The sequence below is a fragment of the Chiloscyllium plagiosum genome, unplaced genomic scaffold (genome assembly GCF_037043375.1).
Source record: "Chiloscyllium plagiosum isolate Xiang-an unplaced genomic scaffold, Cpla_swu_hap1 HiC_scaffold_186, whole genome shotgun sequence".
NCBI classification, from domain to species: Eukaryota; Metazoa; Chordata; class Chondrichthyes; order Orectolobiformes; family Hemiscylliidae; genus Chiloscyllium; species Chiloscyllium plagiosum.
In genome coordinates, this window is record NW_028270325.1 from 80,361 (window position 1) to 104,877 (window position 24,517).

A 24,517-nucleotide genomic window follows, 5' to 3' on the forward strand; every position below is an offset into this window, starting at 1 on the left:
TGAATTAGTTGTAGAGATCAGATACTAACTCCATATCCAGCCCCTGCCCAGACTGTGCACTCTCCTGCAGCTCCTCGGCTCTTCTTGGGGTTTCCTTTTCTACTTCTACTAATGCTACTGGCTTAGCTTATTTTACCACATCTTTTGCCATAATGCTTTTCTTCACCAAACAGCACTGTGACTTTATGTGTCCCACTTTACCACAGTGGAAACACCTGAGGCCTTTCAAACTCCCTGTCCACCGTCTTTGGCTTCTTTTTTGTCCTGTGGTAAATTCTTACCAGTGCTCTCTTCTCATGGTTTTGCAGTGTAGGATCTTTACTTCTCCCAACCTCTGTATCTCACAGTACAAGATTATTGCCGGAAGCTTGTCTTATGCACCAACATGTATCCATCTGCTATTCTTGATGCCCTTCTCACTTTCTGACCTTTCTGTTCCTCCACGTGAATTCTTAACATTTCTGATAGAGAATTTTTAAACTTATCCAGCAGCATAGCCTCTCCTAAGGCCTGACACATCCTCTATTTTTAAAGCATGCAGCCATCTGTAAAATGGCTATTTTTAATTCTTTCGAACTTGGAATAAGTCTGACCTGGATCCTTCTTTTTGTTTCTGAAACACTGTCTGCATTCTTCTGGTATCAATTCATAAGCAGTTAAAATAGCGTGTGTGACCTCTTCATAATCTCTTGATCCCTCATCTGACATAACTTGCTCCGCCTCCCAGTTTAGTCTTAACAAACATGGGACCACTCCATCTGCCCAGACAACGTTTCAAATGAAATAAAGAATGTTTCGACATCTTTCTCATCAAAATGCGGCAGAATTTTGACATATTTGTTTATATCACTACCATCTGTTTTAATCTCCTTCCTGATAACTTGAGTTTGCTGACGAAGTCGCAACCTCTCAAGTTCAAATTCTCTCTCCTTTTGCTCAGTGAAGAACGGTCTCTCTCTTTCTTAATTCTCTCTCTCTCTTTCTCGCTCCCTTTCGTCTCTCTCTCTCCCTCTTTGCTCAGCTAAAAAACTTATATTTTTCTCTTTTGGCTCTCTCTCTCTCTTTCTCCTCTCTCTCTTTCTCTTTCCCTCTTCCTTTTCTCTGTCTTTGTTTATATCCTAACTACATTTTCCTCAATTGTAATTAAAGTTTTTCCACCTCGACTGCAATTATCTGTTTCTCTAATACACCTAAGTGTTTGCGTAATTCCCTTATAATTTCTGCTTAACTTTAATCCTTGGTCAAACCCAAATCTAACTTCTTTACTAATTCTAAAAGTATGGCCTTTTTCTTACTTTCTAAACTTTCTTGGCAAATTTGAGAATCATCTTCAAATTCCAGAAATTCTTTGGCAATTCTAAGAGCCATTTCTCTCACGTTTAACCAACCACAAGTCATTGAAATTAAACAAATTGTCCCACCCACATTTTATTTAAAGATCTAGGACACTAACCTGCAAGTAATTAAATCCATTGGGTTTTGACATTCCCCAAATCGATTCAAATCTGTCCAAATCCCAGCGCGGATCTGTCTAAACCTGTTGAAATCGTGCACGAAAGCCCCCAAACTGTTATGGCATGGGGTAAACCCCTCTGCTAATTTAAACCAGCAACACGTGCTGTAATCTGTTAAAATTCAAGAGGCAAAGAAATTTCCCAGAGGTCACTATTTAAAATAAAAATTAGCAACTTTATTCTTTAAGTCGAACAGAGAATATTGAAACCAACATCTATTTAAAACTTCTTTCTCTTAAACTTATCTTTTCCTCCCACTCTACAATACTAGTCTGACAAAAAAATCCTGGTAAAGATTTACAAAATAAAATCCCGTTTCAAACCTAGTCAGCTTTGCTGCATCTCCTTTGTAGATTTTCCTCTTCAGATTCTCACCAGGTCGGCCTCGATGTTCTGCTGTGCAAACCCCTTCCCCAGACAGGCACCTTTCAGAGACCTCTTGTGCTAGCAGTGTCCGGTCTTATATCCTAAAACATCAGATCGTATCATTGGTTTTAATATTATTAAAATATTAAATTCAAACTTGATTGGAGTTTGGTATCTTGGGACATAATTAAATCTGATTGGCCGAATTTGAATTGCGTTTTGTCTCATGGCAAGCTAACTGTTCTATTTGTGTCGACCACGTGTTGCATTGTCACCTTGTTCAGAACACTTTATGCTCGATCAGGTAGTTTTGTTAGCTTTTCAACTCCCTTAAAGGTACAGTACCTCTACACCTTCATAAAACTTCCTACCATCAAGCCAACTTTGTATCCAGTTGGCTAGCTCTCCTGGATCCCATGAGATTTAACGTTACTCAACAACCTACCCATACGATACCTTATCAAAGATCTTGATTAAGTCCATGCAGAAAATGGTTACTGCACAGTCTTCATCTACCTCGTGGTTCCCACTTCAAAAAAACAGAATCAATCAGGACTTTGTTTTGGCCAGAGTTGGAGAATTGTGTGCAGTTCTCACTGAAACCAGAGGATGGAACTGATTGGACTGGAGGAAGTGCAAAGGAGATTCTCCATGAATGTTGCTGGGGGTGTCACAATGCAGCTGTGAAGAGGGTGGTTCATAAACTCGGGCTGCTTTCTTTAGAGCAGGAATCGGGGTATATAATACTATGTGGGGCATGGACATTGCGGATAAACAGTAGTTGTTTTCCCATTGTCGAATGTCCAATAACAAGGCGGGATAATTTTAAACTGAAAGGCTTAAGGGGGAGCATGAGGAAAACACTTCTCTCCTCGAGGATGGAAGGGGCCTGCAATACACTGACTGGAGGGTAGTTGAGACGAGAAACCTCTCAACCTTTAAACAATACTTGATGAACAGTTGAAATATCATAACATTCAAGCCCACAGGCCAAGTGCTGAAAAATAGGATGAACGTGGATTCAGTATAATTTCAGTGGGACAAACATGATAGGCTGCCCAGCTATTTCTCCTCTATGTGATTCTGTCATTCTGTAATTCTGAAGGGAAGGTTCCGAATTAGTTTCTTTTCTCGTATTTGTCTGAGTATCAGTTCCAGTTCTTGATATCCTCAGTATCAGCTTCAAGTTCTGTATTAGAGTGCTCGTTCACAGATAGAATTTCCCAAATGTGGTGTAAAACTGAATGAACAAGAACAACAGTGGGACAACAGGGTGCAGCAGAACAGCTCTCAAGGAGCTCGACAGCATGAGGTACTGAATGACTGTATAACCTCAGCAAAATGAAGGGCTTCATGAAAAAGAATATCAGAAGATATTTAGATATGTATGGCATTGTTAGGATATGGAACAATGCAAGTATTGTCATTTGAAGATAAATTGAAATTAACTTTGATGCCTGATAGGTTCAGATTAATCTAGTCTTTAGGGTATTCAATTACAGCGGAAAATCTCAATGATATCACATCACTAAAATAAACCTGTTGTCATACTTTGTTTGTTCAAAATGACATAAAAAATTTAAGATATAATCACAATTTCTCTGTGGAGATACAATACAGTATATATAAAAAAAAATACTGTTACTGTGTCAGTTCCAGTTTCGAGGGAATGCTCCCGTTCCAACTGATTGGCAGCAGCAGGGAGAGGTTGTTTCACAAACAACAAAATGCATCTTCCAATACAAAAGGTCGTCAAAGTATATTGCACCATCCTTGCTGTTGTTGGTATTCCTGGTAAGTCTTATAACAACTTAAGTTGCGTACATCTCTGCATTAAATCAGACTTATTCCACTCTATGACTCTTAATCATTTTATTTCCATTTAGCAAGGCAAATACTGATGCCAAATTCCAGTATCCTTACTTATTGAGTTCAAAGAAATTCGTTTGATTAGTAGGTTCCTCAGTAATGTGCAGCATTACCTGTTTCTCTATACTGTGCAGAATGGGTTTACCCAGAGCCCACCTTGATGGGGTTGGGCTGAGCACAAGCCCTGGCTGGTCTAGAAAGTGTTTAGCAAGACCACTCTCTCTCTCTGTCTGTGGGAGTCCAAAGCCTGCTATTGGTCAGATGGGTTTTTATAACAACCCACCTGTTAGTGATACCTGGTGTTTCCCATTCCTTGATGGGGAGGGATTGTGTTGGGGTCTTGCTCAGGCAGCTCGTTCTAAATAGGCCCAGATACAACAGGTGGGCAACGATCGAGTTGAACAAGTCATTACAGAGTGAGAAGAGAATGTCAGCATGGATAGCTTTGACCATCTTGTCTGTTTTTTTCAGTCAGTGGATGTGTGGGGGCATGATATTTGTGAGGATAGTTCACTGGGAGGGCCGTTGAACATAGGATTCCAATTATGATGTGTAATGTTGGATTATTTGATTGGCAAAAAGACGAGAGAGTTGTGCCATTTGTAAAACGGTGGACAGTGCTGTGATGTGGAGTTTACTAGGACAAATACTGAGATCTGGAGTACAGTGGTAACAGCTCTCACACAGAGGAACAAACAACATTGTCTAACAGGATGTTTCCCATGTTGCACTTTGTTGCTGTTACCCTTTGATGCTCCTGAAGCAATACTGGTCAATGTGAAGGGGCTCCCACGTACATTCGTTTGGGATTGTTATTTGGACTTTGATTACCAGTTTGGATAAGTGTTATTATTATTTTGATTATTGTTATGGTTATTTGTGAGTACCTTTAGGTGAATCGTATGGATATATTTTAAAACCAATTCAATGTGAGACCATAGAGTTACACCATCGAGGGCAGTATCCCGTCAACTTTGCGAGATCTCTGTTCTTCCACCTGGTCCACGGGGCTCAGAACAGTGGAGATTGGGTGGTACAATAGGGTTTTTCACTGATGAATGGCAAGTTGGTTTCGGGTGACTGGTGTGCGATTTAGGATAATTGATATTGTTGTGTTTCTCCGAGGGTCCAATCGGGACAAAAACATCCGGCCATACGGACTGATTGTTAGCTCTGCTGTTGGGATGTTCAGTTGACCTGATGCTCAGGATTCAGGGACTTGTTGAGTTGGATAATATATCTGGGTCACCGGTTGATTCATGTCCATCCGTAGCACACTGCTAAAAGAATATGAATTATAGATGTATATTGTTGAATCCTTTGATTGTCAAAAAGATATATATGTTGTACTGCCTCATTACCCTGGATTGAATGATGTTCTTGGCCCCACAGCATGGCACATCATTGCACCAAGTGTCACACGGGATGTCTGTCCAAATAGTGAATGTGGTTTATAGGTGGGGTGTTTATAGGAGGTCACATATCGATACTGAGTAAAGCCACCCTGTTTCTTAGCTGTTGAAGTTTGAAATTGTGGAGGGGGGTGGAAATGAGTTAGTATCGAAGGGATTCGTTGTTGCCAGCTCACAGTTGGATGTTTATAAATGTTTGCAGTATTGTAAACACTGAGCTGTTCACTCCCACAGCACACTGTAAATGTCAGGGCTGCTACACTAACCCTGCTGGCTGGGAGATATCTGGCACAGTGTGTTTTACATCAGGGGAGTAACACAGTGAATCAAACTCTTTGATGCAATAACGTCCCCTTTCTTCAATTCCAAAATAGTTCACTTGACAGAAAATGTTATTGTTGGAGTGTTGGGTGGAAAAATATCAAATGAGATTCATGTGGCATTCGATAAGACTGTAAGAATGAGAGAACATGACTGCCATAGTGCCACAGGTTAGTGCAGTACAGAAGACTGAGTCAACAGCAATAACAACAACAAAACAGATACTGCTGGGAAAGGTCAGCAGGTCTGGCAGCATCTGTGGAGAGAAATCACAGGAAACGTTTCAGATCCAGAAACAGTATGCGATGGATTGCAAATCGGAAATCTTTGCAGCTGGCTGCATATGTTTGGCGCTCAGTTTATAAAGTGAAATGTCCCAGTAAATATAAACAGATGTGGTAGTTGTTATGAAATTAAAATGGCAGATTAACAACGTTAGTTCAATGAAGTGCCCTGTACAAATATTTTGTTGACCCAAATAATATTTTTGGTACTGATTAATCTTCCAGCAAGGTTAGGACAAGCTCGGGGATGTGGCTACATTAATTTACTACTTGTACGTTATTAATCATGGATTTACAGCTGGACTGTTTCACATCAGTATTTGATTGGAATTGGATGAATAATTGTTGAATCTGCTTTTCATAATCTGCCCACAGTTAAATTTCGAGTGATCGCTGCTCTTCACTTTGAGGTGTGTGTCCTCCTTGGGAGGAGGAAGTGAACCGTTAATCAGTGAAAAATCAATCAGCTTTAAGACAATATATAAAAATAAAAATACCGATGAATGGGAATACAAATGTCTATTTCACCAAATAACTAACTTTACTAACTGCAATATTAAGATTATGGTTGATAATTAAATTGGGGAGAATCACCTCGAATTGACAGACCAGAATTCCGAACATTTAACATGGTGCTTTAATATACCATCCAAGCCTCTTTCTACCAAGTGCTCTAACGCTGAATAAGTATTCCACATTAATGAACTTCATTTGCCATTTCTTTTATTAGTGTAGATATTATTTCCGTATCTACTTCACAAAGTTCTTTATATCTGGATGCGTCTGTGTTCTCTATGTCAATAACATTGCTCACAAGTCCAGTTTCTAACATTAGGAGCATTTCTCTTACTTTAGTGTGATAGTGACAAACGTTCCGACTCGGCCAGGAGCCCAAACTCTGTCACACGTTGCTTGTTTCTTGTACTGTAACCTCTGGCCTTCCGATACAGCCACATGTTGCCTGACCTTTCCAGCTCCACATTCTATCCACTCTGACTTCCAGCATCTGCTGTCCTTACCATCTCCACATGTTAACTCTGTAATGCACCAAACTCAGAACTGTTTACCTTGCATTTACGAAGGATTTATGATCTGTTCCTCAATTACTTATTTTTCCAGTTAACGTTTAATTCCTGAAAAGAAATCTTCAGCTCTTAAACATATTAATTCTGAGCTCATGTTTACAATAAGGAACCCTTGAAAAACTGAACTCAATGAGATTGCAACACTCTTTTGTTTCATCCTGACCTTAGGTGGAATTGGTTAGGGCTTTTGGAGGTCAGTCATCTTAGTCACCATACACCTCTGCTGGCTTCTGCATGGTAGTACTTTGACCCTAAAATCTGCAGCTGCCTCAATGATGCCCTTCCTTTATCATAATTTCAAAATTAGAGATATAGATGTCCCTTGAATTCCAGCATCAACAGATTTCTGTATTTATCAATACCATGGACCAACCATTGACGAGAAAATGACCTGGCCCAGCCACACAAGTGCTGTAGTCACAGTAGTATGTCAGATACTCTGATAACTGTGACAGTAAGCTCCCTGACTGCCTCTATAATCCATGTCCACCATCCAGAAGCACAGGTCAGGGCTGGGATGGAATGATCTCCATGTACTGGCTGAGTGCAGCTCAAATGCAGCATTGAGTGTAACACTCACAGATCTCCACATTGTACAGGACAGACAACTGGTCCTAGTGATTGGCACACAGATCATTCAGTACTCACTCTCTTCACCAATGACACCATGACCAGCAATGAAAATCATCAACATGATCCAAACCAGTGCAAGTCTCATTTGAATAGCACTTTCCATGATCTCTCGGCAGAACAAGGACAGCAGATGCAGAGAAACACCATCACATGCACGTTCTCTTTCAAACTAGATTTAATTCTGACTGGAAAATATTGTCATTCCTTCACTGTTGGTGGGTAAAAAGATTAGATTAGATTTCCTACAGCATGGAAACAGGCCCTTCCGGCCAACAAGTTCACACTCACCCTCTGAAGAGTAATCCACCCAGACGCATTCCCCTAACAATTTAGGATAGCATGACAATTTAGCATGGCCAATTCACCTGACCTGCACATATTTGGATTGTCGGAGGAAAGCCACGCAGACAATGTGCAAACTCCACACAGACAGACGACTGAGGCGGGAATTGAACCCAGGTCGCTGGTGCTGTGAGGCAGCAGGGCAAACCACTGAGCCACCATGCCATCCTGATTCTGCAACTGTACCCCAGAAACACAGTGAGCTTTCCTGTATCTCAGGAAATGTAGATGTTCAAAAAGGTAGATCTCCAATCCCATCAGAAAGGTGAATAGAGCTGGGCAATGAATATTGGCCCAGCTACGAAAGCTCACATTCCAATGGGACATTTAAAAATAACGCCCATTACAACAAGTGCAAGAGGATATTTCTGATCCCGAGAGGTGGCTAATGTCTCGGAGAATGTTTCGTCTGGCAGAGAGAAGGAGAAATGTCTTGGCTGAAAGAGTGGATGTTTGGTACTGAGCGGATAATCCCTATCATAGCTTATTTTACCAAATCCCATAAATTTCCGAATTCTTAATGGTTTCAAAGCCAGGAGACCGATCTTATTGCCTCAGTTTTCTTTGCTAAGTACTGGTCTGTGTGTTAATGTTTCAAACTCCGGTAAACTACGGTGATTTGAGTGGACAATCCCTTGTCTTCAAAACTTGGATCAAATTTGGAGTGGATCATTTCATATCTGTGATAATGGACTCAGTATGGCGATATCCAATCCCAGATAAAGATCTAAAAAGGAAGCAGTTGGCGGCAGTACAGAGTTGGCTGTGCATGTGGAGCTTCATTTACTTTTTTTCATTGAAGGGATGTGAGTGTCGCTGGTTTGGTCAACATTCACCTCCTTTCCCTAATTGCCCAGAGGGCAGGTAACAGTCAATCAGGTTGTCGTGGGTCTGGAGTCACACGGTGGCGAGACGAGGTAAGGATGACAGATTGTCTTCTCTGAAGGACATTAGTGAACGAGATGGTTTTTCTTCCTGACAACTGTCAATTATTTCATTGTCATCATTAGACTCATTAAAATTCCACCATCTGCTATGGGGAATGTTGAACCCAGCTCCGCAGATCATTAGCTAAGTCTATTAATTAACAGTCTCGATATAGTCCCATTAGGACATTATCCTCCAACATCTTTAGTAATGGTGTGAATCCACAAAGATTTAACATTGGCACAGTAGTTCGCATTGCGGCCTCACAGTGCCAAGGACCTGGGTTTGATTCCACCCTTGAGTGATTGTCTGTGTGGAGCTTGCACATTCTCCCCATGTCTGCATGAGCTGCCTCTGGGTGCTCTGGTTTCCCCACACAATCCAAAGGTGAGCATGTTAGATGGGTTGGCTAAGCTAAATTGCCCTATAGCGCCCAGGATATCTGGTTAGGTGAGTTAATCATGATAAAACCACATGCATTGGGTGAGGTCTGGTTAGAATACTCTTCAGAAGTGTGCTGCAGATTCGATGGGCCAAATGACCTCTTTCCGCACGATAGGGTTTCTACGATGTTATCATAGAAACAGACTCTGATGATTGCCATGGAGAATGCTGGTTAGGTGGTGAAGATTCCGAGCCCCAGTGTGTTCTCTGAATCTGAGAGGGGGATCTCTATTCACAAGGAGAGGTGTTTGGGAACATGAGCCTGGACACGAGGCAGGAAGGTTTGCTTAAACTCTGATAAAATGTGTGATTTCTAAACCAGAAAGTTGCTATGAACAATGCAGCATGAATTCAGGTTATATTTGAGTGGGAGCTGTAGTATACAGTGTACAGCCATGTGGGAGAGTCCCTGTCAAATGTTGCAGTGCTCATGGTTTCAGTGGGTATGCAGCTTGTGATATGGTGGTTCGATTCATTGCTGGATACTTCTGTGGTACAGATTGTCAGGATGCTCAATCCTGTCCATGAGGGAGGGACTCAATTCCCTATCAATTGTTCAGCAACAGTCATTCCTGGACAGTGTGGAGTGATTTAATGTCATTCATATAGTGTGGGTATACACTTCAGGGGACACTCTGAGCCATGGAGGCTCCAAAACCAAAGACAGAAATTTTGCAATCAATGTCCATGTTAGGTGCATCCCATTCATTGTTTTATTGATTTGAGGTGTCCTGATGTGGATGTTGTGATCTCAGGGGAATCTCCAGCCAGTCTGAGTAACCTATAAACCAGGTGAAATCAACCACTGCCAACTCCAACAAAAAAAAATCATTCAGCACATGGCTGTGCTTTGTGTGCACAATTTGCTGTTCTCATTCTTCCCCTTCTTTTTAAATTGCAAATGATTCATTTTGAGAGAGCTTGCTGCTATGGTTCAGATTCTTTAAACTTCATATGACATGGAGCAACATTTATCTTTGTGCTATTATTTTCAGTCTAAGCTCAGGCACGGAGAATGTTTGATCAGTAACTTCAAGTCTTTCTCTCTCTCTCTCTTGCAGTTAATCTAGTGGTGATTGTAATCTTAGCTCGGCAGAAGTGTGGTCTTTCTACATGCATCACTCACTATCTGGTGGCCATGGCAGCGTCTGATCTACTGTTCACTATTGTTTATTTCATCTTTCGCCGATTCCCTTACTATTATTATCCACTGTGTTTCCTGGACATCACTCCTGTTTGTACTGTTATCTATGTGCTTCACCTCTTGCTCATTGATTGCTCTGTCTGGTTCACTGTTGCTTTCTCTTTTGACCGATTTGTTGCGATTTGTTTTCATCAGATGAAAGCTAAGTATTGTACAGAGAAAACTGCAAAGCGGGTTGTAGCAACAATCTGCATTTTCTTTTCTTTAAAGAACATTCCCAACTACTTTCGATATATACCTCAAAAGATTATCAACAATGTTCCATGGCACTGTAAAACAAGGCCCAGTTATTATAATGACCGGTGGGAAAGTTTTAAATACTTTGAATATTTTTTAACACCAATGTTACCATTCACTTTTATTTTCTTTCTCAACATTCTGACTGCCAGACACATCTTCGAGGCTGTTAAGATGCGTAAGGGACTGAGGGGTCAGAGAAAAACAGAGAATGATCCAGAGATAGAGAGCAGAAAAGATTCTGTGATTTTACTGTTTGCCATTACCACCAGCTTCATACTTCTGTGGATTCTGTGTGTTTTAAGGTTCTTTCGAGCTGGTGATTCCTTGAATTACGCTAATTATTATCTCTTTGAAGAAGTCGGATATATGCTGCGGAACCTCAGTTGCTGCACAAATGCGCTTATTTATGTGGTGACGCAGAAAAAATTCAGAGACCAGTTAAAGTATGCAGCAAAATATCCAGTTATAAAAATAATTCAATTGGTGAATAAATCCAAGTCACTGACAGACAACAGTAGACACAGCAGATAATGGAATGACGAGTCCACGTGAGGCATGTTCAGAAGGAGAAGGAGGAACACCAACGGGACAACACTCATTTTCTAATGGGCAAGGATGACTCAATCTGAGGGACAAAACAAAAGCGACTGCAGGAACAAAATCAGTGTAAAGTACTGTCAGCAAGGAGCAACAGTCAGTAGAAAGCTGGACAACAAAAGCAAAACTGAAAGAGGAGTTAGACATGCACCAAAGATACAATCATTCAAAGCAATCCGTTCTCAGTAGGTGACACGGACACATAAATCAATGAGCTGGAGGAAAGGATCATTGTTCACTATCGGCCCAGAGTGTAAGACGCAGCGACAGAGTCCTCTCCATTCTTCCTCACTGAATTAACTGATCCACACATCGTGACAAAGGGAGGAAAAAATAAAGAGTGTTATAAGGAGAAAATAATGTCTTGTAAAAACATTCTGTGCCCTTTGATTGTAAGTTTATTTTCAACAGTAATTTACTTCATTTCCATTCAATCCCTGGTATCATTCTGTTTCTTTAATCCTGCCTTTCCATGAACCAGCTGATGGGTTAGTGGGGAATCCAAGGCCAACCAGACGGACTCCTGGACTCTCTCTACCTCTGCACCTTCCTATGACCCAGCTCCCCTTTCGATTTAAGATGCTCCTTCAAATCTGCCTCTTTATATCAGTTACTGTCACCTGACCTAACATCACGTTCGGTGGGTGAACATCAGCTCTGTTTAATTTGTCATGACAAATGTCTTTATAAAATGTCTTTGGGGATTATGTTGAGTTAAAGTGGACAGTGATGGTACTGTCGTGGTGAGTATAATTGCCTTCCAAGCAGATGAACGGGGTTTGATTCCCGGCAATGGCAAGTTATGATTTTAACATTGATCAACCGGAAATCGAAAAGAGAAATTTGATCAAGATGAGAATCCAAACAGCTTTCATTCCAAGACAATATTTTCTCACAACCCATCCTTCCCTCCTTCTAATCCTTCTAATCCCACTAAAAATGACTCTGGCTGTGATCCATCTCTGGGGAAGTCGACCCACAGGAAGAGGGAGCTGGGAGCTGACTGGATGATCTGGGTCTTGGGTGGAATGGGCGTCTATGAGTGACAGACCTGGGGGTATTTCAAATAGGTTCTGGCAACCACTGTCCCTTTCACCATGTGCACTGAGCAGGGAGTGAGTATCTGTGTGTTTCTGTCTGTATCTGTGTGAGGGTGTGGGGTGTGTTTTAATGTCAATCCCAGTTTGATCCTTTAATACTCCCCATTCCCTCCCTGAACCATCTCCTCCTAAAGGAGGCCCCTGGAGCAGGGTATGTCCACAATGGGAAAGAGGGAGTGTGAGAGACCCTCGAGTGAGCTGGGACCAACCAGAATAGAAAGTATCACCACTTTAATCTCATCATGTCTTTCCTTAACTCCTGTTTATCTCTGAGTGATCCTCTTTTCTGTCTACCTCTCATACATTCCACTTCTCTCTCAATCTTTTTTCTTTCTCACACTATCTCTCTCTTTTTACTGATACTCTTTCTTTTTGCCTTTTTCTCTCCTACTTCGTCTTTCGACTTGTGGATATTTTTCCCACTATCTTCCTTTCTTTCTTCTTGTTTCACTTTCTCTCTTTCTTTCCTTCCCTATTTTTGTCTTTCAATCCTGAAACTGCAGCCCTCCAACACCAATTTTGCGCACACCACTTCGGCAAATTTTGCAGTCCCACAAACTTAGCACCCCCCGTCCATTGTCCCTGTCCAATTGCCCTCCCCTTGGGTCTTTCTTCACCCTTGAACTGCCCATTCTGTACTTCCTACATTACACATCCACTGTATATCAGAGACACTCTGTGTCTCCATCCATCCACAATACTCTCCATGCCATGTCCCTGCCCCTGGGGTGGGTGACAAAAGGAGCATATGTAGAGACAAAACTGTCCTTTGACTGCCTGCTGTAATGTCAGAGATTTATTCAGCACATAAACCGACCCTACAGGCCAATCTGTCCACACTAACCATATTCCAAGACTAAGAAGTTCCACCTACCTGTGCTTGGTCCGTATCCTTCCAAACATTTCGTATTCATTAACTTATCCAAATGCACATTTTGAGAAGGCAAATCTTAATGGCGAGGTCCTGGGAGTGTTGCTGATCAAAGACACCTTTGATTTCAGGTTGACAGTTCCTTGAAAATAGAGTCACAGGTAGATAGGATCGTGAAGAATGCATTTGGTATGCTTTCCTTTGTTGGTCAGAGCATTGAGTATAAGAGTTGCAAGGTCATGTTGCAGCTGTACAGGACATTGGTTCGGCCAGTTTTGGAATGCTGCATTCAGTTCTGGTCTCCTTCTTATCGAAAGGATGTTATGAAAACTGAAAGGGTTCAAAAAAGTCCTACAAGGATATTGCCAGTGTTGAAGACATTGAGGCTGAATAGTCTGGGGCTGTTTTCCCTGGAACATTGGAGGCCGAGGAGAGACCTTATAGAGATTTATAAAATCATGTGGCATGGATAGGTTCAAACAAGAGGTGAGAAGGGAAAGATTTAAAAGGGACCAAAAGGGCAACGTTTTCATGCAGAGAATGGTGTGAATATAGAATGAGCTGCCTGAGGAAGCGGTGGAGGCTGGCAAAATTACTGCATTTAAAAGACAAGGAGAAACTGACGACTGCAGATGATGGAGATCAGTGTCGAGAGTGTGGTTCTGGAAAAGTACAGCAGATCATTCCTGATGAAGTCTTATGACCGAAACGTCGATTCTCCTGCTCCTCAGATGCTGCATGACCTGCTGTGCTTTTCCAGTACCACACTCCTGACAACATTTAAAAGGCATCTTTATGGGTAAATGAACTGAAAGGGCTTAGAGGGATATGGGCCAAGTGCTGGCAAATGGGACAAGATTTAGTTAGAATATCTGGTTGGCTTGAACGAGTTGGACGGAAGGGGTTTTCTCTTGCTGTTCATCTCTATGACTCTCTGCCTTTTAAACGTTAGAACTGTACCTGCATACATCACTTTCTCTGGCAGTTCATTCCAGCACGCAAACCACTATCTGTGCAAAAAAAGAGTTGCCCCTTATATCCTTCTTAAATCTTTCTCTTCTCATTTTAAAGTATGCCCCTACTTTTGATAGGGAAAAGACCCTCATCATTTCCCTTATCTATACACCTTACGATTGTATAAACCTCAATAAGGTCATCCCTCCACCTCCAATGTTCCAGTGAGAAACAGTCTAACCTTTCTTGTCTATTTTTAGATCTCAAACCCTCCATTCCCGGCGACTTCTTGATAAATCTTTGTTGGACCCCCTCCAGTTTGATCTTTCCTTAACAGGTCACCAGAATTGCCCACATTAATCCAGCAGAGGCTTCCCCAACACTCTGTAAAACGTCAAGGTTCACATCCCAACTGCTATACTCAATGGTCTGAGCAATGAAGGGAAGAATGCTAAAAGCCTTCTTAACCACCCTGCCTACTCTCTAACGCAAATTTCAAAGAATTATGTACCTGAACCCCGAGGCTTCTCTGCTGTACAACACTGCCACTAATTCCTGTCCTTGTGTGTTTTACTAAAATGCAATCCCTCACACGTTTTCAAATTAAACTCCATCTGATACTCCTCAGTCCATTGAAGCAAATGATCAAGATCTCTTTGCAATCTTTAGTAGCATTCTTCACTGACCACTTCACCAGCCATTTTGGTGCCTTCCGCAAACTAACTAACCATGCTTTCTATATTGTCATCACAATCATTTATATAAATGACAAACAAAAGTGGATCTTGTACCGATCCTGATGGAACACCGCTGGTCACAGACCTCTTGTCCAAAAAATATACCTCTGCTATCAGTGACTGTCTGTTCCCTGTCATGAAGCCAAATTTGGATCCAATTAGCAAGCTCATCCTGAATCCCATGTGATCGAATTTTACTAACTGGTCACGATACAGAGCCTTGTCAAAGGCTTTGCTGTTGCTCAAGTAAACAATGTCTACCACTCTGTCCACATCAACTATTTTGGTCACTTCTTAAAGAACTTAATCAAATTTTGTGAGACATGATTTTCCTCACACAAAACCATGCTGCCTATCCCTGTTCAATCCTTACCACTCAAAATGCATATAAATCCCAACTTTCAGAATCACCCCCAAAGTCAGACTCACAAGCCTATAATTTCCTGGCTTCTCCTTACATCCCTTCTTAAACAATGGCACAACATTAGCCATCCTGCAGTCCTCTGGTATTTCAAACGTGTATCTGGATGATACAAATAATTCTGCCCCACAACTTCCTCCCCAATGCCCCACCATGTCATGGATACACTTGATTAGTCCTCGAGATTTATCTATCTGTATGTCTTCTAAGACCTCCAGCACTTTCTCTTCTGTCATGTTAAACCTGTTTTCAAAACATCAATATTTATTTCACTTCGGGCCTCTATCACAACTAATGCAAAATATTCACCTCCTGAGTTTCAACACAAAGATAACCTTGTTAATCTTTAAGAGGTCTTGCTCTCTGGAGTTGCTGTCTGGCTCTTAATGTCGTTGTAGAATCTTTTTGGATTATCATGAACATTATCTGCCAGAGATATCTCACATCTCTCTTTCCCTTCCTAATTCCACAGGCCCTTCCTAATTCCTGAGGAAGGGCCTGTGCCCGAAACGTCGAATCTCCTGTTCCCTGGATGCTGCCTGACCTGCTGTGCTGTTCCAGCAATAAAGTTTCAACTAATTTCTTTCCTCACAATGCTCCAATACACTTTATAGCCTTCAAGAGATTCAGTTGATCCCAATTGTCTGTATCCAACATATGATTATTTGTTATTCTTGACTACAACTTCAATACATTTATTCACTAATTGTTCCATAATCTTACCAGCCTTGCCTTTCACTCTGACAGGAACAACATGGTCCGAACACTTCTTACCACGTTTTTCAGGTTGGTGCCGGATTAGGAAAATTAAACTCACCTGCTATTACAACATTATTATTCTTACATATATTTGAGATCTCAACATGTTTTCTTCTCCATTTCCTTCTGACTACTGGGGGGCCTGTGGTCCAATCCCATCAAGGTGAACATCCCTTTTTTATTTCCCACGTCAAACCATAGATTTTCACTAAATGGTCCCTCAGTTATATCTGCATTAAGTACAGTAGCAATTGAGTATCTGTGATTGCATATCTAAACAACCTAAACCCGTCCATTAGATTCCAATCTGCAGTTCACTCCCTAGTGTTGTTTAATCCGATGTGAACCATACCATACCCTTCGACTATACTCTAATCTGGAACTCACTCCGTGGTACCTGTTACTCTGTATATTGATCCTCCTCCTCCCTTCCTCAATCAAAAATGCTGTCCCTCCTCCTGCCTTGCCTCTATTTCTATCATTTCTATAACATCTGAAACCCAGAACATTGAGCAGCTTGTCTTGTCCTTGCCTCAGCCACGTTTCTGTAATCACTCAAACAGACGAGTTCTATGTTGCTACATATACCCTGAGTTCATCAGCCTTATTTGGATAGAAATAAATGCAGCTTAATTCTTCAGAAATACTTTGGGCTCTGAATTGCTATTGTCTATCTTTTCTAAATTATCTTGTTCTTTTCCGATTCAGTACCATTCACATCTTTCTGTCTGTTTTCAATGTTACATAGGAAATCCCCACCTGCCCCTTCCCCAACACAAAGGGTTCATAGCCTCTCGAAACAGAACCCACCAGGATATAGGTCCCTTCCCTGTTCAGGTGAAACCCTCCCTTTTTGAACAGGCCATTTCTGTCCCAGAAGACATCCCAATGATCCTCAAAAATGAGTCCCTGCACATTTCACCACCTCTTCAGCCATTGATTTGTCTGCCCTGTTCTTCCCTCATTTGAAATTGGGACCGGAAGTAAACCAGAGATTACTACTTGTGATGTTCTGTTTCTTTAAAATTCTACCCAAGCTCTTCGACTCACTCCACAAAGCCCTAACCCTTGTTTTGATGATGTCATTCCCTCCCAATGTATACAACAACTTCCGGCTTCTCACTCTCCGCTTTCACAATATGCTTCACATTTTTTGAGATGTCCTTCACTCTGGCACCATACTGGGTTCACACCTACTGCTGCTAAATCTCTTCTCTGTGCCCCTGACAGGACGGCCCCCTGTAACAATGGTTCTTTACATCTTCACAAACCCATTTAACATAAGATTAATTCTTAGTGCCAAGATCTGACTAGTACTTCTGTTTTCCTCTGAGGGACTTTCGCTTTCAACAGTACACAAAATTGAATATCTCTTTAAAAGAGGAATAGGAGACTTCTGGTCTACCCTCTTATCTTTCCTGACAGTCAATCATCTATCGTACTGACCCTGCTGTGTAATCAGTTCTCTAAATATACTTGTCATCACACTCAGTGTCTCCTGTATGCCCTCAGGGTGGCGGCACGGTGGCTCAGTGGTTAGCACTGATGCCTCACAGCGCAAGATCCCAGGTTCGATTCCAGCCTCTGGCAACTGTTTATGTGGAATTTGCATATTCTCCCCGTGTCTACGTGGGTTTCCGCCAGTGGCTCCGATTTCCTCCCACAATCCAAAGATGTGCAGGTCAGGTGGATTGGCCATCGTGTTCGGTGCATTAGTCAGAGGAAAATGGGTCTGGGTGGGTTACTCTTCAGAGGGTCGGTGTGGACTTGTTGGGCTGTAGGGAACCTAATCAGTACCATTAATACGAATAAAGCAGCTCTCAACAGTACCTTATATATAAAATGTAATCACAGATTAATATGAACCATGTAGAGAAAATATTAGACTTAAAACATCAAACACTGAACTGAACAAATAAAAAAAAAAGACTCCTCCTCAAATAATCCAACAATCGGCATTTTATCTCTGGATTAAAACAACCTTTCCAAGTCATCCATGTGCAGGCCTCTCTGGAAGCTCTGTGTGTTAACCGTCTCTCCCCTTTCTTTGTCTTTTTATCCATCATTTTGATTTTGTCAAATTCTACCCACCACTGATAATATGCTCACGGATCTGTAGATCCCTGGCTTTTCCTTACTACCTTTATTCAATAAAGGCAACACCAGGCACCATCCAGTATTTCAGCACCTCACCCGTGGCTTTCAATTATACAGTTATATCTGAAATAGGGCCAGCAAACTCTTCCCACAGACTGACATTATGAAAGATCTGAGATTTGTTTAATGCAGGACTGTGTGAGGTGAAGTGCCCAAACAGCACAGCTTCCCATCCACTCACAAACGACATCACGGACAGCACAGACAGTAACATATTGGAGGATTAGGACAAATCACTAACACTGGAGAATTCATTCAGAAGAATAAAACTCCCAGAATCAGTGAACCAGTATGTTGCATTTGTCTCGATGGGACTTGACCAGCCATGACTCGCTCGTGGTTTGTGGGCGGCACGGTGGCCCAGTGGTTAGCACTGCTGCCTCACAGCGCCTGTAGACCCGGGTTCAATTCCCGACTCAGGCGACTGACTGTGTGGAGTTTGCACATTCTCCCCGTGTCTGCGTGGGTTTCCTCCGGGTGCTCCGGTTTCCTCCCACAGTCCAAAAGATGTGCGGGTCAGGTGAATTGGCCATGCTAAATTGCCCGTAGTGTTAGGTTAAAGGGGTAAAGGTAGGGGTATGGGTGGGTTGCGCTTCGGCGGGTCGGTGTGGACTTGTTGGGCCAAAGGGCCTGTTTCCACACTGTAAGTAATCTAATCTAACTCTGCTTGGCAGCATGTCTGAATCCATGAGGAAACGCATCCCTGTCCACACGTGGAAGGGGTTAAGACAGCAGGCCGACCCCACTGTGCCTCTGTCATTGACCAAGGTGAAACCACACTGAGCCCACTGTGTCTCTGTCACTGATCCGTACGAGAGCCCACTTATCCCACTGTGTCTCTGCTTCTGACCCAGGGGAGACCCCACTGTGTCTCTGTCACTGACTCAGGTGAGACCACACTGACCCCACTGTTTCTCTGTCACTGTCCAAGGGGAGACCACACTGACCCCACTGTTGCTCTATCACTGACCCAGGGGTGACCACACTGTGTCTCTGTCACTGACCCAAGGGAGTCCACACTGATCCAACGTGTCTCAGTCACTGACCAAGCGGAGGTGACACTGAACCCACTGTGTTTCTGTTCCTGAACCTGGGAGACTACACTGACTCCACTGTGTCTCTGTCATTGACCCAGGGTAGTGCACACTGACCACATGGTGTCTCTGTCACTGAACTGGGGAGACCACACTGACCCCGCTGTGTCTTTGTCACTGACCCAGGAGAGACTGCACTGACCTCTGCTGTGAGCATCACTCTATATCACAAAGCAGCCATCCAACTAACTAAGAATCATACAACGGGGAGAGTGGAGTAATTCCTGATGAAGGACTTATGCTTGAAATGTCAACCCTCCTGCTTCTCGGATGCTGGCTGACTGGCTGTGCTTTTCTAGCACTGCATGTTTTGATTGAGAATTACACAATCCTGTCACGACACATGGGTGCCATTTGGCATATCAAATCCGCACCAACCCATCAAACAGCATTCCACCAGACCTATCCCCTCCCCACACTATCCCTATAACCCTGCATTTCCCATGTCTAACCCACCGAGCCTGCACAACTGTGAACAATATGGACAGCAATGTTGAAAGTGTTCATACTTCTGAGGCTCCTAACAGTGACACATGTTCTGTGTTATATCATTGAAATAATTCATGTTGTTATTTCAGGGGGCAGGTGCTGCCTTCTCACAGGATGGTGAAAGGAAGATAGAGAACGCAGTGTACATTTCTATGAAATGAAAGTTTTATTCCTTGAGAAAATGGCGGTTGATTCCTCCTCCTTACCCACAGGGGGAGCGGATTTGTATTGCTTCATAGCCCTGTCTTGGTCTCCTCTTGCCTCCTCCCCCGCCTCCTTGTCAGTCCTTCTCCATGGGGGCGGCCATCTTGGGGTGACATCACTGCGCAGCCTCTTGCGATTTTGCGTCACTCAGGTCATTGTGAGACTGTCAGAAATAACAGAATTAATTGTCCCAGAAACAAAAATCTTCAGCTTGTGTAGTGGCTGGTGAGGCCAGTAGATGGTGGCATTTTATCACTTTAAACACAAGAGGGACAAACAGACAGGGAGAGTCAGAGACATCAATTAAAAAGCAATGCATCAAATAGTTAATTCAAACTTCACTCCAGGACAAACTATGTCCCATTCCAGGCAGAAGTGGGCACACACACAAAACACGCAGATGCACGTCAACAAGCTTCTCGACTCACGACACTATAGACTAGAATGCCAGGCACATCAGATACATAGGAACACCATCAGTTGACAATTCCACATCAAGCCACTCTCCCCGGCTTAGAAAAAGTCTCGAGTCTACAAGTGCCATTGGTTGAAAATCCTGGAACTCCCTCCTTTGGTGCGTTAACCTGCACCAAATGATTGCAGCAATAACCCATCCTCATCTTTCCCACAGCAATTATCTTTGAGCAATAGCTGGTGTCCCAGCCAGCGGTTACCCAAATACATTAATGGATCATAAAAAATAATCTTCACTATTGAGTACTCGATGTGTTCCTGCGCTGAGTACCAGAATAAATGGAGTCTATATACTAGAAAATAGAAAGGCAATTTCATTAGAATGTATCAGATTCTGAAGGACAGAGGCTTGATAGAGTAGATGCTGAGAAATTATTCCCGGGGTCCAGGAATGTAAAACACAACGACACAATCTCAGGAGTTGCTGGAAAGGCTCAGCAGCACTGACAGCTTCTGAGAAATGAAATCAGAGTTAACGTTTCTGGTTCGGTGACTGAACGGTTTCACTCTGATTTCACTTCAAAGATGCTGCTGGTAATGCTGAGCTTTACCAGTCAATTCTGTTTTTATTTCAGCCCCATTCTCTTGATGATGATCACGGTTTAGTTAAATGTGTTTGGGAATACTGACAAGTTCGCTGTCATGATGGTGTTATAGTGGTGCGCATAGCTGCCTTCCAAGCAGTTGACCCGAATTTGATTTCGAGCCATTGCAAGGTCGCAACTTTAAAGCAATTTCAAAGGAAAAATCTCAAGATAAGATTTATTGGTGATTTTTGTCTAGAAATGCATAAATGTATCTAATAGATCCATCAGATTGCTGCTCGATCTTTCTGATGATGATTTCTGTGAAATTACAATGTGGAACCAGGCAACACTGTTCGGTATCTCGGAAGCTTCAGAGTCAAAAATATGGTGCTGGAGAAGCACAGGTCAGGCAGTATCCGAGGAGCAGGAAAATCGACATTTCGGACAAAAGCCCTTCATCAGGAATGAGGCTGGGAGCCTTCAGTGTACAGAGATAAATGGGAGGTGGGGTGGGGCTGGTTGGGAAGTTAGCTGGGAATGTGAGAGGTGGAGGGAGGTGGGGGTAATGGTAAAACGACAGAGGGCATGGTGAAGTGGATCAGTGGGAAGGAAGATAGATCGGTCATGATGGCAGTGCTGAGGTAAAAGGTTGGAACCGGGGGAAGTTGGGAGGAGGGGAAATGTGGAAAATGGTGAAGTACAACTTGATGCGATTGGGTTGGAGGGTCCCAAGTTGGAACATGATGGAGGAGGCCCAGGACCTGCATGTCCTTGGCACAGTGGGAGGGGGAGTTGAAGCATTCAGCCACAAGGAATGGGATTGGTTGGTGCGGGTGTCCTGGAGATGCTCTCTGAAGCATTCTGCAAGTAGGCATCTTGTCTCCCCATTGTAGAGGAGACCACATCGGGAGCAACGGATGCAGTAAATGATGTGTGGAACTGCAGGTGAAATTTTGATCGATGTGGAAGGCTCCTTTGGGGCCTTGGAGAGAGGTGAAGGGAGAGGTGAGGGAGGAGTTATGGGCGCAGATTTTGCAATTTCTGCCTCGGCAGAGGAAGGTGCCAGGAGGCGAGGGTGGGTTGTTAGTAGGCGTGGACCTGACTAGATAGGTTTGGAGAAAGTGAGGACTGCAGGTGTTGGGGATCAGAATCGAGAGAGTATGGTGCTGGAAATTCACAGTAGATCGAGAAGCAGGAGAAACAACATTTCAAGCATAATTCGTAAAGAAAGGCTTATGCTTGAAACTTTGACTGTTCTGCTCCTCGGATGCTGCCTGACCCGCTGTGCTTTTCCAGTGCCACACTCTCCATCTTCGAAGATTTGCTCTACGCTGCTTCCCATTCCTTATTTACATGTTGATGGCAGCACAGGGATTTCTGGAGCACGACAAATGAGATACTGCTCCCTTTGGAAACTTGAATTAATGACAGAAGCTACTGGAAACACTGAAGACTTCCAACAGTGACTGCACAGATGGGGAAAGAGGATTAATGTGTCAGATCCAGCCTCAAACAATCAGTGGTGCTGAGTTTTACATTTTATCATGAAATTAACATTTTCTCTATTTCAAATCTTTCAGACTAATGCTCAATTATTTTGCAAAATTGTGCTCAATTTTGAATAAAATCGAACTGGACAAGTTCACAAATATCCAAACAACATTCTTTATAATGTACAGCCTGTTTTATTTCTCAATCTGAACCTATTACAAACTGAGTTGTCAGTGTACAGACGGAATCTATTTCCTCACATGAGCTGGTTTATTGACCTTGACAGATTCTGAGCATTTCTGCAAGGTGGCTGCAGTTACCATTCCTGGACAGTAGAGATTTCTAACCTGCGGAACAGTGAAGTTCCCGGATCAAAGACATCGCAACAACAGAGAATAATTATTACCCGCGTGTTGGACAGTATGAGGGAGGGAGAAGCAATAATTGTCGCCCTCGTGTTGGACAGTGTGAGGGAGCGAGAGACAACAATTATCGCCTTGGGGTTGGACAGTGTGACTGAGCGAGAGATAATAATTATCGCCCTCGCGATAGACAGTGTGAGGGAGGGAGAGACACTTATTATCGCCCTCGTGTTGGACAGTGTGAGGGAGGGAGAGACAATGATTATCGCCCTCGTGTTGGACGGAGTGAGAGAGGGAGGGAGAGGCGATAATTGTCGCCCTCATGTTGGACAGTGTGAGGGAGGGAGAGACAATAATTAAAACCCTCTTGTTGAACAGTGTGAGGGAGGGAGAAACAATAATTATTGCCCTCATGTTGGACGGTGTGAGAGAGGGAGAAACAATAATTATCGCCCTCATGTTTTACAGTGTGAGGGAGGGAGAGATAATAATTATCGCCGTCGTGTTCGACAGTGTGAGGGAGGGAGAGGCAATAATTACCGCCCTCGTGTTGGATAGTGCGAAGGAGGGAGACAATAATTATCGCCCTCGTGCTGGACCATGTGAGGGAGCGAGAGACAATAATTATCGTTTCCGTGTTTGACAGTGTGAGAGAGGGAGAGACAAGAATTATTGCCCTCATTTTGAACAGTGTGGTGGTGTGTTTGAGAGGCAATAATTATCGCCATAGTGTTGGACAGTGTGAGGGAGTGAGAAGCATTAATTATCGCCCTCATGTTGGACAGTGTGAGGGAGTGAGAGGCAATAATTATCACCATCATTTAGGACAGTGTGAGGGTGTGAGAAATAATAATTATTGCCCTCGTGTTGGACAGTGTGAGGGAAGGAAGGAGAGATAATAATTATCGCCCTCTTATTGGGCAGTGTGAGGGAAGGAGGGAGAGACAATAATTATCGCCCTCGTGCTGGACAATGTGAGGGAGTGAGAAACAAATTCAAGAATCTCTCCGCGCTCCCCCCCAATAACCACCATCATTAACTTCAGGAACGGCACTTTACCGACACAGTCCTCTCTTCCTCCGACTCTGCTCCTTTCTGGCTGGGACCAGCCGTCGCAGCCATTTTAGCTCCAGGCCCCGCCCCCTCAGGCCCCGCGAGATGGCGAGATGGCGGTTAACGGCCGCTCTCGTGCGCCGAGTGACCGTTAGCAGATGCTTCAAGGGAAACTCTTTATAGAGAAACAAACCTTTCAGGGGAGAAAACACAAAAGCGGCCGACTCCAGATGCGGACAAACACAATAATATGGATCAGAATGAAATCTCCTCACAGAGAGGTGAAAGTGATAGAGGAATTTTGTGTCCCCGCATAAAGTTTCAAAACACATTGCCGCGAAGGACGGCCGCCCCCCGGGACTCGAAACATTATCTCTGCTTTATCTCTGTCTGGGCAGATGCTGCCAGACCTGAAAGACAGTAACAGATACTCAGTGGGGTGAGTCCTCGTATAGGATTCTCTGAAGGTTCAGTTGGCGGCTGGAATGCAATGGGGAACAAATGTGTGAGGTTATGCACTGGATTAAAAGGAGAGAAGGTCCTGGGGGCGGTGGTACTGAATCCTCCTTTACACATCTCTTTCTGG

At 43.1% G+C, this 24,517-nt stretch overlaps 1 pseudogene; it reads right to left on the bottom strand.

Moving 5' to 3' along the window:
- The window catches only part of LOC148133886 (uncharacterized), a 47,855-nt pseudogene that overhangs the window by 9,354 nt on the left and 13,984 nt on the right, over positions 1-24,517 (bottom strand).